Source organism: Microcebus murinus, chromosome 2, assembly GCF_040939455.1.
Source record: "Microcebus murinus isolate Inina chromosome 2, M.murinus_Inina_mat1.0, whole genome shotgun sequence".
In the NCBI taxonomy this organism is placed as follows: domain Eukaryota; kingdom Metazoa; phylum Chordata; class Mammalia; order Primates; family Cheirogaleidae; genus Microcebus; species Microcebus murinus.
Window position 1 is genome coordinate 63029759 of NC_134105.1, and position 14319 is coordinate 63044077.

Genomic DNA, 14319 nt, shown 5'->3' on the forward strand with positions numbered 1-14319 from the left:
TATGCCTGGCATGTTTTAGGTACTACAGATAGGGCAGTGAATAAAAATCAGGCCCCAAAGCCTGCACTTATTGAATTTATATTTCAGTGGAGAAGACTGACATTGTATTAGGCAACTAAATAAAATCAGCAGTATGTGATACAGTATGAAACATATACTATTAAGATAAAAAATAAAAAGAAACAGAGTGGCCATTAAAACTTTAGACAAGTTACCAGTGTAGACCTCAGTGAGAAGGCATATTGGTTTTCTATTGATCTATATCAGATGAGCACACATTTAGTGTTTAAACAACCTAAATTTATTCATATGGTTCTAGAGTTCAGAACTCTAAAATCAAAGTGTTGGCAGGGCTGTGTTCTATCATAGAAGAATTAGCTTCCTTGTCTCTTCCAGCTTCTAGAAGCCACCTGCTTGGCTTGTGCCCTCTTCCTCACATCACTCCAACCTCTTGCTAGGCCCATCTCCTACTGCTCACTCTGACCCTCCTAGGTACTTCTTATATAAAGAATCCTTGTGATTAGATTGAGTCCACCAGGATAATCCAGGATAATCTCTCCATCTCGAGATCTTCAACTTAATCTGCAAAGTTGTTATTGCCAAGTAAGATAAAATATTCACAGGTTCTAGTGATTAGAACATTGATATATTTTTTTGTAGGGAGACACTTATTCAACCTACCACAGAAGATAAAATTTGAGGAAAGACCTAAGGAAATAAGGGCACTAATTATGTAATATATACAGGATAAGAACTTTCTAGGAAAAGTGAAAAATGAATGCAGATTTGCTCAACAGGAGTATTTTGGTATGTCCAAGAAACAGGAAGATAGACTCAAGAGATAGTAGTGATGTCAGATAGATGACAATTTTGATGGGGGGGTGCCATAAGACATGTAGGATCTGACTGTAAGTCACATAGTCAGAGTTTTGACTTTCATGTTGAGTAACATAGGGAGGCATTGGATGGTTTTAAGTAAAAAATGATGTTATCTGTCTTCTGTATAATAGGGTCACTCTGGATGTTGAGGTGAGAACAGACTAAAAAGAAGTCAATGGTAGAAGCATGAGACCAATTAGAGGAGTATTTCAATAATGCATGTAAGAAATTATGGTAGCCTAGGCAAGATGATTGCAGTGGGTGTAAAGAGAAATGATCATATTCTGGATGGTTTTTGAAGGTAGAGCTAACAGAATTGGCTAAAATGAGATGCATCAGAGATGGCATCATGCTTTGAGGCCCGAAAAACAGAAGGAATGGAGTTTGCATTAACAGAATTAGAGAAGGCTATGGATATAGCCAGTTTTGAAAGAAAGATCAGGAACTTACTTAGGGGCATGATGGGTTTGAAATTCTTATTAGTTATACATGTGGAAATTCAGTTTAGAGTCACTGTATGATGATATAAATTCAGAAATCACTAGAATATAATGAGATTTAAACCCAAGAGATTAGATGAGGTAAGATAGGGGTTAGATATATAGAGAAAAGAGAAAATGCATAAAGTTTCAGCCTTAGTGCCTTGGGGCACTCTAAAACTTAGAGGCTGAGGCAAGCCTGACTTCCTGGACACAATGTCTGGTTGTTGCATTGAGACCCACACTCAAAAAGGTCCCAGGGTTGTTTTAGATTCTGTTGTTGCCTTGAAATTCTTAATTTTTGAACAAGAGACCTCATATTTTTTATTTTGAACTGTGCTTCACAAATTATGTAGCCAGTTCTGCTTTAGGAAGTATAAAGGAACCAGGAAAAGAGACTAAGAAGTGTACAGAGAGGTAAAATAAAAACCAGGGAAGTATAGGATCCTGAAGCCAGATAAGTAAAGAATTGTTAGAAGTAAAGAGTGAAAAATCTTATATACAGCTGTTGATAGGTCAAAGATGGTAAAGATGAGAATTACCTCTAGAGTTAGCAATGGGCAAGTATTTGATGTCTTTGACAAGAACAATTTCAGGAGAGTTGTAGGAGAAAATACTTATTGGAGTGGATGTATTTTGGGGGCAAAAATTTCCAAGAGAAATTGGTGAGTGATAGGTAACTGTTAAAGAATTTGCTCTAAAGTAACTAAAGAGTGAAGTAGGTGTCAGGGGGCTTAACAGCATGACTGTTAGTAGTTATACCCATGAAGTATAGAGAAGAAAGGTGATGAAGCAGGAGAGCAAGAGAAAATAAGTACTGGGACAATATTTTTCCATAGGGCAGAGTCTCAGAGTTGGTATACAGTACAGGCACTGGCCTTAACTAGTAGCACAGGGAGGTCACTCATACTAACAATCTGTAATGTATACCTTGTGGGTCTTGACACTGAAACTACTATAAGGGTTTACTACCATATCCACGTTTGTCCTTTCCCCTATGAAATACAAAGAAAGATAGAGCAAGCATAGGAAAGATGTATTAGAGATTTGTGGGAAGAGAGATAGGTACAAAATAACTGTTTGGGATAAGAGAAGAAAGGAGGAAGGAAAATATGGGGCGATTAGCAGGTAGTATTAAGAGTCTACATGTGTAAAGTGATCATCAATTTAAACTTTGACTACATGATATGTATCTTCTCCTCCCAGCTTCAGCTGGCACCAGTACCACATAAAAAAAAAAAAAGAGTCAGATCAAACTAGCGCTGTTGTTTCACCAAGGAAATGTATTAAAACAATAGAGAAAGAAAAAGGAGGTGAGGTTAAAAGAAAGGCATGGTAATAATGTTTATGGAATGTGACTTACATAAGAAGAAAAGACGATATGAAGGGTGTAAGAAACAGTAAAAGTGTTGTCAGATACAACAAAATCAAAGTGCAGATGAAAGCGAAGGATTGTTAGTGCTGAGATAATAGAGGAAATGAACAAGAAAGAGAATAGAATGCTGCATAGGATTGAATGTTGGAAACTAAAATAGTGGGGGAGGGATTGTAGCTATTGACAACAATGTCAACAGAATGACTGTGGAGTGCAGGACTGAAATTGAGTAGAGATAAAGGAGGGAGAAGCAAGGGTCTAAGGGGCAAGAAAAAATAATCTATGCAACTATTGTGATCACCAACAAAGATCACCAAAAACAACAGTGTTAGAGTTACCAATAAGCCATGTAGAAGTGAGCTTTTTTAGTACCCGGGAGACTGGGAGATGGCTACAACATGGAAGGCAATTGGTGATCTAGTCTGGAATGAGATTCAAAGCAGAGAAAAAAAAATATTTTGATAAGTGAGGGAGAATGGTCTGGAAGTGGCAACATAGAGCACCCCATCTCTAGCGAACATGTTCTGAGCGATGTGAGAGAGAAAACAGCCACCATAAGAGATGGATTCATAGAGAGAACATTATCATTAGAGAAGAACAAAATTTCAATTAGGGAAAGAAGGTGAAGATAATATTCACAGAAAAGTTTGAGATTAATGGTGATTTTGGTGATGATAAAGGCACTTAAAATATCTTTTCATTGAAGTATGGAAGGCTTTAATAAATTTAAAAAGATTGAAAGCATATAGAATATATTCTTTAACCACAAAGTAATTCAATTTAAAATAAATTACTAAAAGATATTTGGAAAAAGTCCTCAAATGATCTGAAATAAATGAATACATTTATAAATAATTGCAAGGAGAATTAGAAAACATTTTTACTTGAATGAAAATAAAAACTAAAAATATCAAAATTTGTCCAATGAAGACAAACAGAGCTTAGGTTAAAATTTGTAACTTTAAGCGTGTCCATCCCCCAGTTGGTACACATCGCATTCATTATGTACGTATATACCCATCCCCTCCCCACCACCTGCCCTACACCCAATAAATGTTATTCCTATATGTCCACTTAGGTGTTGGTCAGTTAATACCAATTTGGTGGTGAGTACATGTGGTGCTTATTTTTCCCTTCTTGGGATACTTCACTTAATAGAATGGGTTTTGAGGGGGGAGGTGAGGCAAGAGCAATATATGTAACCTTAACATTTGTATCCCCACAATATGCTGGAAAAAATTTTGTAACTTTAAATGATTATATTAAAATGAAGAAAGATTTCTTGTTAATGATCTAAATTCTCAATATGGGAAGCTAGGGAAGAATAATAAATTAAATCAAAATAAGTAAAAGGAAGATATTAATAAAGAACAGAAATTAATGAAATATAAAATAGACAAACAATAGATAAAAATAACAAAAAAAGGATAAATTGGATTTCATCAAAATTAAACATATTTTTTTCTCTTGAACAAACTTCATTAATAAGCTGATAGGAATTGATTTCTGGTAGATAATTTGTCAATACATATATCTGAGTAGACTTATATCCAGAATACATAAAGAACTTTAAAAATCCAAAAATAAGAAGACAAAAAGGAAATACATTGAACAATGAGCCAAAGATTAAGAAAACATTTCACAAAATAAGTTATATTGATGGCCGGTAAGCAAATGCATTATTTTCAACAAATTTAATCAATTAAAACCACAGTGAGATACTACTACATAGCCATTGGAATAGACAAAATGAAAAAGATGAATAGTATTGAACAGTATGAAATTTTGGCAAGGATGAAGAATTACTGAAACTTATTGCTGAAGGAAGTGTAAAATTGTATAACCAATTAAAAGCTGTTTGGCTGCCTTCCCATTTGCCTGGCACCCAATGAATGTTACTACTATATGTGGACCAAGTGTTGATCAGTTAATATCAATTTGATGGTGAGTACACGTGGTACTTGTTTTCCATTCTTGTGCTACTTCACTTAGTAGAATGGGCTCCAGCTCCATCCAGGATAATATGAGAGGTGCCAGATCACCATTGTTTACTGTCGCTGAGCAGAACTCCATGGTATACATGTACTACACTATATTAATCCATTCATGTATTAATGGGCACTTGGGTTGTTTCCACATCTTTGCAATTGTGAATTATGCTGCTATAAACATTCCAGAATATCTTTTTTTCCTTTGAGTAGATATCCAGCAATAGGATTGCTGGATGAAATGGTAGTTCTACTTGCAGTTCTTTGAGGTATCTCCATATTACTTTCCACAGTGGTTGTGCTAGTTTGGAGTTCCACCAACAGTGTATGAGTGTTACTATATCTCTGCATCCATGCCAACATTTATTGTTTTGGGACTTTTTGGTAAAAGCCATTCTTACTGGAGATAAGTGATATCTCATTGTGGTTTTGATTTGCACATCCCTGATAATTAGAGATGTTGAGCATTTTTCCCTATTTTTCTTGTCTATTAGTCTATATTCTTTTGAGAAGTTTCTGTTCATGTTCTTTGCCCACTTTTTGATAGGGTTGTTTGATTATTTCTTGGTGATTTTCCTGAGTTCTATATAGATTCTAGTTTAAGCCCTTTACCGGATATGTAGCATGGGAATATCTTCTCTCATTCTATAGGCTGTCTATTTGCTCTCATGATAGTTTCCTTGGCTGTGCAGAAGTATTCACGCCTAATGGGTGTAATGCACACCATCTAGGGGGTGGTCACACTTGAAGCTCCGACTCAGGTGGAGCAAAGGCAATATATGTAAGCTAAATATTTGTACCCCCGTAATATGCTGAAATAAAAATAAATAAATAAATAATTTTTTTAAAAAGCTGCTTGGCTGTAGTTTATTATTAATATAAAGTTTAACCTATACTTACCATGTGAGCCAGAAATTATACTCCTACATATTTAATCAAGAGAAATAGAAGCATATATTTACAAAAAGACTTGTATACAAATGGTCATAAATATTTGAAAATAAGAAAACATTTCAACAAATGAATAGATAAAAAACTTCAGTATATTCTTATAAAGGAATACTACTCATCTGTGAAAACATATCAATTATCAATATATACAACATGGAAGAATCACAAAAACATTTTAAGGGATAGTAGGCAGGCACATAATAATATCTACTGCCAATCCCATTATATGAATTGAAAAATAGGCAGAATTAATTTATAGTGATAAAAATAATATCAATAATGGCTTAGAGAGGGGAATGGGAGTTATTTGTATTGAAAAGTGACATAAAGCAACTATTGTGGATGACAGAAATGTCCTATATATTTTTTCCAATTATTTATATGTTTTTGATTTTTTATTTGCATACATTTATGAGGTACACATGCCATTTTATTACATGCATAGCATGCATAGTGGAGAAGTCAGGGCTTTTAGGGTGTCCATTGCACCTATTACATGATTTCTCATCATCCACCCCTACTACCTCCTTGCCCTTCTGAGTTCTCATTGTCTATCATTGAATACTCTACTTCCATGTGTGAACATTATTTAGCTCCTGCTTACAAGTGAGAACATGTGATATTGGTCTTTCTGTGTCTGACTTGTTTCACTTAAGATAATGGCTTCCAGTTCCATTAATGTTGCTGCAAAAGATATGATTTCCTTCTTTTTATGGCTGAATAGTATTCCGTTGTGTATATATACCACATTTTCTTCATCTAATCATCCTTTGGTGGACACTTAGATTGATTTAATATCTTTGCTATTGTGACTATTGCTGCAATAAACATAAAAATTCAGGTATCTTTTTGATATAATGATTTCTTTTCCTCTGGGTAAATACCTAGTAGTGGAATTGCTGGATCTAAAGGTAGTTCTACTTTTAGTTCTATGAGAAATCTCCAGACTATTTTCTAAAAAGATTGACCTAATTTACATTCCAACCTATAATGTAGACTTATATATTGTCATTTGTTGCCATTTGTCCTCATCCTCACCAACATTTATTATTTTTTGTCTTTTTAATAATAGTTATTCTGACTGGAATCTCATTGTCATTTTAATTGGCATTTCTCTGATGATTAGTGATGCTGAGCATTTTTTCATATGCTCAAACATTGAATCTGTTGGAAATTTGTATGTCTTCTTTTGAATGTTTACACAGTAGATACACTTGTACAAATCATCAAGCAGAGTTAATTAAATTGCAATAAAACTGAAATATGAGTTGCTTGATATCTATTTTACTGAATATCAAGGGAATCATCCAAATAGTGTTATTGGTTTTAGAAGACAAAAACATAATTTTTTGTTTAGTGCCTTTTATAATTCTTTTGCTTCAATAGTTTGAGATGATGACTAGCTTCGTTTAAAAAGGCAATGTATTTATTAAGGACATTTCTGTTAACTTGATAATGCAGATATGCTTTCAATGAAAATATATTCTTTGATTCTAAAATATGTCTAAAGAAAATTTTACATTTTTGGAAATTTATTTCTTATTCTCTCTTGGTGGTTAATGAGCTTTAATTAAGTTTAATTACAAAGTTTATCATAATGACAAAAACGTATATTTATCTGCTTTATCGCCACACCTCACCCTAATTCTGTCAGGAAAAAATAAAATTAGTTTCTACTTCTGGAGCAAGGATTAGAGGCACATATGATTGAATAATGCAACATAGTCTATGTATGTTTCTTTTATATGATATATTTAAATTAAGGAGCTTTCATTATATTGGGTCAGTGACATTGTATAAACACAAATAATTTTTTTGTGTTTCCAAAATCATTTTTGCTTTTTAAAAATATTTTGCTACTCTAATACCTTGTTTTTAATTTTGGTTCTTAAATTTTCTATTTCTTGGTTCCACAAGATTTTATCACTTTTATATTGTTCTTTCTCTTCTTGTCACCAACCAGTCCTGCATGGGTGGTGGGTCTGATATTGGTAAAGGTCTTCAGGGTCTTTTGAGATCAATTTAGTGTGTAAGATACCCAGTTTCCTTTGCTTATATCTCACACACTATTTCCCTCATCTTATTTATTGAGGCTAATCTATTTTTAAATAGATGAGATCATGCTTATGTTGTGAAAAGCCCTACCTGCTGTGAGTGATATTTTCCCTCTCTCTTTTTACACCCTTTGATCTCTAAATGTAGCTGACCCTACACAATATTTCCTTAGTACCTTGGAGAAAAAATACCAAATTAGAAGAGATTCATTTATTTACTTGAAAATATAAATCTCTTAAGATTAGTGAGAATCTATTCTGCATATTGCATTGTGTCTATTACAGTGAAATTGTGCAATAAATATTAATAGGAATAAAGGAAAGTAAATAGAGGGAATTTTATTTAAAAGAAAACAATTGTTCTGTTGTCTATGAAGAAATGAATTTCAATTTATGGAGATAGTGATGTCTGAAAAGATGATATTATCAAAGAGTATCATGAAAATGGCTTTTCAAAAGAGGGAACAAAATCATAAAGATATCTAGTAAGATTTGAAATAGGATCACCCTAGGATTAGGAAATTTGTACTTTCCCCATAAATACAACACAGAGTTTTGTCAAATAAATGGCATTTTGGGTTTAGGTTGTATAACTTATAAGTCTCAAGAACTAACTAGAATATCTGCTTTTTTCTACAGAGCTGAAGTAAAAAGAAAGAGAGGAATTTTATCATTCCATGGACCCAATTTCAGCATGACTTCAGAATCCAAATAACCTTTCATTAAAGAGAAGAAAAGAAGTGGGAGAACCTAACAACAAAACAGGTCATTTCATTTCTTTATATTTGAACAACTAAAAACAATTTTGAAAGGTTTTTTCCTTCCCCTTTATTTTCATGGGCATATAGAAATCTTTTTGGATAAAAGCCCATTTTATAGACTTGGCAGAAAATCTGGACCAAATGATTTCAATAGCTCTGGTCATTGGGGTTCTAATTATAACAAGTTAAAAACAGGAATATATAAACATTTATTTTTATTGTTTCCTTCTGGATGCTACAGATGGATTGTGCCTCTGGCAGTTCCTAATTCTCTATTAAGAAAAGAATGTTCAGTATCATTATTTATAGCAATCAAAATAGAAATACTTTAGCAGAATGGATGATCTGAATTTATGTTTGAATTAGGCAATATTCATGTGTACCTAAATTATTGCACTTGGTCCATGTCCTGATGAGGTTTCTGAGAGAAGACCCCATCCACCAGGTAGTAGAGGGCAATGTCACTGGTCACTGAAAACTTGTGACTTCTGGCTGATGATCATGACCTCTCTGTGGAATACTGATATATTTCTAGGGAGATTCAAAGATCTTTTCTGAGTACAACCAGCCAATGTACAAACTTCCAACTGTAGGAAATGTGCAAGTAAACCATTTGACATAAGATATAAAATTATTGAATTGGAACAAAGCTAAAATATTATGTAGGTAGTACATACCCTGCCTCGCATCCTGAAAGTGGCACAACCAGGTCATATAAAAATTGAGAAATCTGTGAAAAAATTTTTGGCATAGTTCTTTCTTACTATATTTTACTAATATTAATTAACATTAATTGAGTATTCACTATGTGTCAAGCACTTTGCATGAATTATCTTAAGTAATACCGGCATTAATGCTGTTTCAGGCCTACATGATGCCCAAAGTTATTATTCCTCTGTCCTAGTCTGTGTATGATGTCATCATTCTTGAGGAAAACTTCCAGTCAAGGAGAGGTACAAGATGAACATTTGTTTGCTCCTGGATCACATTCATGGTGATAGTTACCATGGTTGAACTCTCGTGTGGAACAGTGCTCATGAATGCATCTTATTCAAAGAAATGGAAAAATAACTTCTGGAGTCAAGAGAACTGGGTTTACCAACAACTAGTGTATTATCTAGGGCCTCTTCTTTAACCTTTTCAAGCTCCTGTTTCCTCATCTATAAAAAGAAATGCTATTTAAATTCTATAAGCCTAAACTTTCATATATCAGGAATTAAGGAATGCAGGTCAGCGCCTTAAGTCCAAAACATTTCTTCCATTATCCAAAATGAGACCATAATACAGTTATGATTTTTGTCTAAGAATATTTTCCCTTCCATAATTTTTTATTAAAATACATACTCCTATGTTAGTTCAGCCTCCAAATAATTATGAGATCATGACTGATAGCTTTCTATGAGCACAAGAATCTCTGGGTTGTGATAGTATTAGAAACAAGAGAGAGAGACAAGTAGTACTGAAGGTGAAGAAGAATTCACATATATATTCTAGTTATGTAGGAAAAAAGTGGGTGCATTACTATAGCACACCCACTGGGTTATCTGATCCTAATTGTATGGTAGCCATTTCACAACTCTGAAAGTTGTATATAACTGGTAATAAGGCAAAATAATTTTGTGTATGGATATATGCAAATTAATATGAGCTAGTAGAAGGGAAACCCCCTCGCTCCAGGAACTACCATCTTTGCCTCCATTTGTACATAGATTTCTAAGTTCCTACTTACAGGTGTGTCTGTCCTTGGATTCTTCTTTGAATTGGTTGTTACACCTCACCAGTTTGCTCATTAATGAGTTGTACAAAAATTTTTAAGATATGATCATTTTTGTATCTGCATGAAAGTCATGGCTTTTACCTTTTTTTGAAAATAATCTTTAAACACTTGAGTCTCAGTTTTGGTTTTATCTTTCCTCAGATATGTTCAATGCACAGATAGTTAATGAGCTTAGATTCTATGTGTAGCACCATGCCAAGTGGTGTGGTAGACAATAAGGAACAATAAACCCAACGTCTGACCTAGAGAAAGGAAACTGGCTGATTCAGAAATATAATTCCTGTTTCCTGTAATCCTTTCATCCTCTTTTTTCTTTCTTCTTTGCTTTCTTTCTGTCTTACGAAGTAAAATAAATGAGGTGATTATTTCATTATGATGAATGGTACGAGCATAGGTAGATTGCCTCTCATTTATAATAAAATTGATAAAGTATTTGAACTAAAAAGATTATTTTTCAGTGCTACGAAGATTAAATATCTCTCCTTATCAAAAGGGGAGAAATGTGACACACCACTTTGTTCTGATCGAGATTTTTTACTCTAAAAATCTCAAAAAGAATTCCAAGGAGACAGAGTGGAGAGTAATTTGGTGACTTGTTCTATGTAGACAGGAAGAGAGTAAGAGTCTGAAAGTAACTATGGTACGAGACTGCCAATAATAGGTTCACTCACCATTGCCTGGGCTGACAGGTGAATTAAATTGAAAGATATGCCTGCCAGGTATTTGGAAGTCTTTCTTCTTCTCACCCCATTATATGCTTTGAACTTTATGTTGTGTCATTGTGATAAAATAAGGAATCATAGAGTAAAAAGTAAGCCTTTAACTCGACAATTTAAAACATTTCCTACTCCATTGTAACACTCTATGTATTTTCTGACTATAAAGAGGGCTAAAAACCATCACAGAGTGGACACATTCAATAATTTCTATTAAAAGTGGATATGACCCATTACTTTCACTGTGGCCTTTATTTTTCTGAATCTACAGATTTAATTTTATGGGCATTGTAAAATCACTACTGTGCCATTACACTTACAAAATCACAGGTACCAAAGCTGTGTCTACACAAGCAAAGAGAAGAGTTCATACAGTTATTTGGAATTTTCTTTTATTTCATTTATTTAAACTTTCTTACTCTTATAATTTATCAAATTCAATAAACATTTTTATCAAACACTGGCACCAGGGATACGGTGATGAATAAAAAAGACATAGTCTTTGCTCTCATCTATCTTAAATTGTAATTGATGCTTTAAATTTCAACTTAAATGTAGTAGTTTTTAAGTTGAAAATAAATGAAATATAAGCAAACATTTAATTCATACATATGCATACAGACATAAACAAAATTCTGACAGTGGTCAGTGTTATGCAGATTATTTGAATAAGGTGATGACTTAAAGAGTAATTCTTTTATATTACACCTACTAGGAAAGGGACAGTTAGTGAAAAGATGATCAAAATATGTGGTAAAGTCAATTGTTACTGCTAAAAACAATTGCATATTTAATATATATTTAGTGTCTCTATATTAAAAAAATAGAGATGACTTCATACTCATTATGATGACTGCTAACAACAGCCAATGAGAAAATAACATGTGTTCGCAAGAATATAGAGAAATTAGAACACTTGTACAGTAAGCTGTCACTTAATATCCTCCATAGTTTCTCGAAAATTCTAGCTTTAAGAGAAGTGATATATAAACAAAGCCAATTTTGCCATAGGGTAATTGATATAAACTAGTACTAAATTCCTAAGGCATATTTCTGGTTACAGAAACATCACCAAATTCCTAAATAAAGATCCCAAACACATTTCATATTAAACATTGATATAAATATGAGCTATACATATATTTAAGAAAGATTAACAAAAACAAGTTTTTAAAAATAAATAATTATTTGCCCAGTGGTTCCAGTTCATGGTTGCCAAAGCCTATCCCAGCAGCTCAGGGAGCAGGGCAAGAACCAGCCCTGGCCAGGATACCATCTCATTGCTGAGCGCACTGACACGCACTTACACACACAAACATGTGTGCACTCTCTCTCACTTGGACCATGTAGACATGCCAATTCATCTCATGTGCACAGCTTTGGGACTGGGAGAAAACCATAGTATCCAGACAACACATGTAGATATGACGAGAACCTGCAAACTCCTCACAGACAGTGGCCTCAGTTGGAAATGGATTTTTTTTTTCCTCATCAATGTTATAACTAATAACAAATGACTATTGGCTATCGAATGAAATGACATTATTAGGAGACCTACTGTACATTGTTGGTGGGATTGCAAATTGTGTGGCTGCTATGGAAAACAGTATGGCAATTTCTCAAAAAATTAAAATTACTCTATGATCCACCAATCCCACTTTCAAGCATATATTAAAAAGAATTAAAAGCAGGGTCTCAAAAGGATATTTGAACAATCCTGATCATAGCAGCATTACTCACAATAGCCAAAAGATGGAAGCAACCTAACTTTCCGTAGACAGATGAATGGATAAACAAAATGTAATATACATATTTACAGTGGAATGTTATTCAATCTTAAAAAGGCTACAACATGAATGCTGTAATATGAATGAACCTTGAGGATATTATGCTGAGTGAAATAAGCCAATCACAAAAAGACCAATATTGTATGATTTTGCTTATGTGAGGTACCTAGAATGGTGATTGGCAGGGGTTAGGGGAAGAGAGAAATGGGGAGTTGATGATCAATTGGTTTAGTTTTGGAAGATTAAAAAATTTCTAGAGATTGATTACATAATAATGTTAATGATCTTAACATTATTGAACTGTACACTTTGAAAATGGTTAAGATAGGCCAGGTGTGGTGGCTCACACCTATAATCCTAACACTCTGGGAGGCTGAGGCTGGAAGACTGCTTAAGCTCAGGAGTTCAAAACTGGCCTGAGCAAGAGTGAGACCCCATCTCTACTAAAGATAGAAAAAATTAGCCAGGCATGGTAGCATGTACCTATGGTCCCAGCTACTCAGGAGGCTGAGGCAGAGGATTCCTTGAGCACAGGGTGACACAGTGAGACTTTGTCTCAAAAAATAAATAAATAAAAATAAAATAAAATAGATTAAGATAGTAAATTTTATGTAATATTTATTTTATCACAATTAAAAATTCAGAGGTGTACAAAAGAAAACATAAACAACACTTTTTAAGAGAGAAACATACTATTTAATATGTGTTCCCATATGTCAAACTATACTACAAAGCTGTAGTAATTAAATCAATCTAGTATTGACACAAAAATAGGAATATTGACCAGTGGAACAGATCTGAGAACCCTGATATAAAACCATCCTCATATAGCCATCTAATCTTTGACAAAGCAGACAAAAACATACACTGGGGGAAAAAATCCCTTTTCAATAAATGGTGCTGGGAAAACTGGATAGTCACTTGTAGAAGGATGAAGCAGGATCCATACCTTTCACCTCTCACAAAAATCAACTCATGCTGGATAACAGACTTAAACCTAAGGTATGAAACTATTAGAATTCTAGAGGAAAATGTTGCAAACACTCTCCTAGACATCAACCTGGGCAAATAATTTATGAAAAGACCCCAAAGGCAATCAGCAGCAACAAAAATAAATAAATGGGACATGATCAAACTAAAAAGCTTCTGCACAGCCAAAGAAATAGTCATGAAAGTAAACAGACAACCTACAGAATGGGAGAAAATTTTCTCATCCTACACATCTGATAAGGGGCTGATAACTAGAATCTACTTAGAATGCACGAAAATCAGCAAGAAAAAATCAAACAACCCTATCAAAAAGTGGGCAAAGGACATGAACAGAAACTTTTCTAAAGAAGACAGAATAATGGCTAACAAACATGAAAAAATGTTCAACATTTCTAATCACCAGGAAAATGCAAATCAAAACTATAATGAGATATCACTTATTTCCAGTAAGAATGGCCTTTGTCAAAACGTCCCAAAACAATAGGTGTTTGCGTGGATGCAGAGAGATAGGAACACTCCTACATTGCTGGTGAGACTGCAAACTAGTTCAATCTCTGTGGAA

The 14319-nt window shown here is 33.8% G+C and overlaps 1 long non-coding RNA gene across 1 annotated transcript; it reads left to right on the forward strand.

Moving 5' to 3' along the window:
* Nucleotides 1-431: 431 nt before the first annotated feature.
* Nucleotides 432-9634, forward strand: LOC105883803 (uncharacterized). Its single transcript, XR_001159924.2, has 3 exons — nt 432-603; nt 8366-8491; nt 9353-9634. It is a non-coding gene; the product is annotated as an uncharacterized LOC105883803 (long non-coding RNA).
* The last annotated feature ends 4685 nt before the right edge of the window (nt 9635-14319 follow it).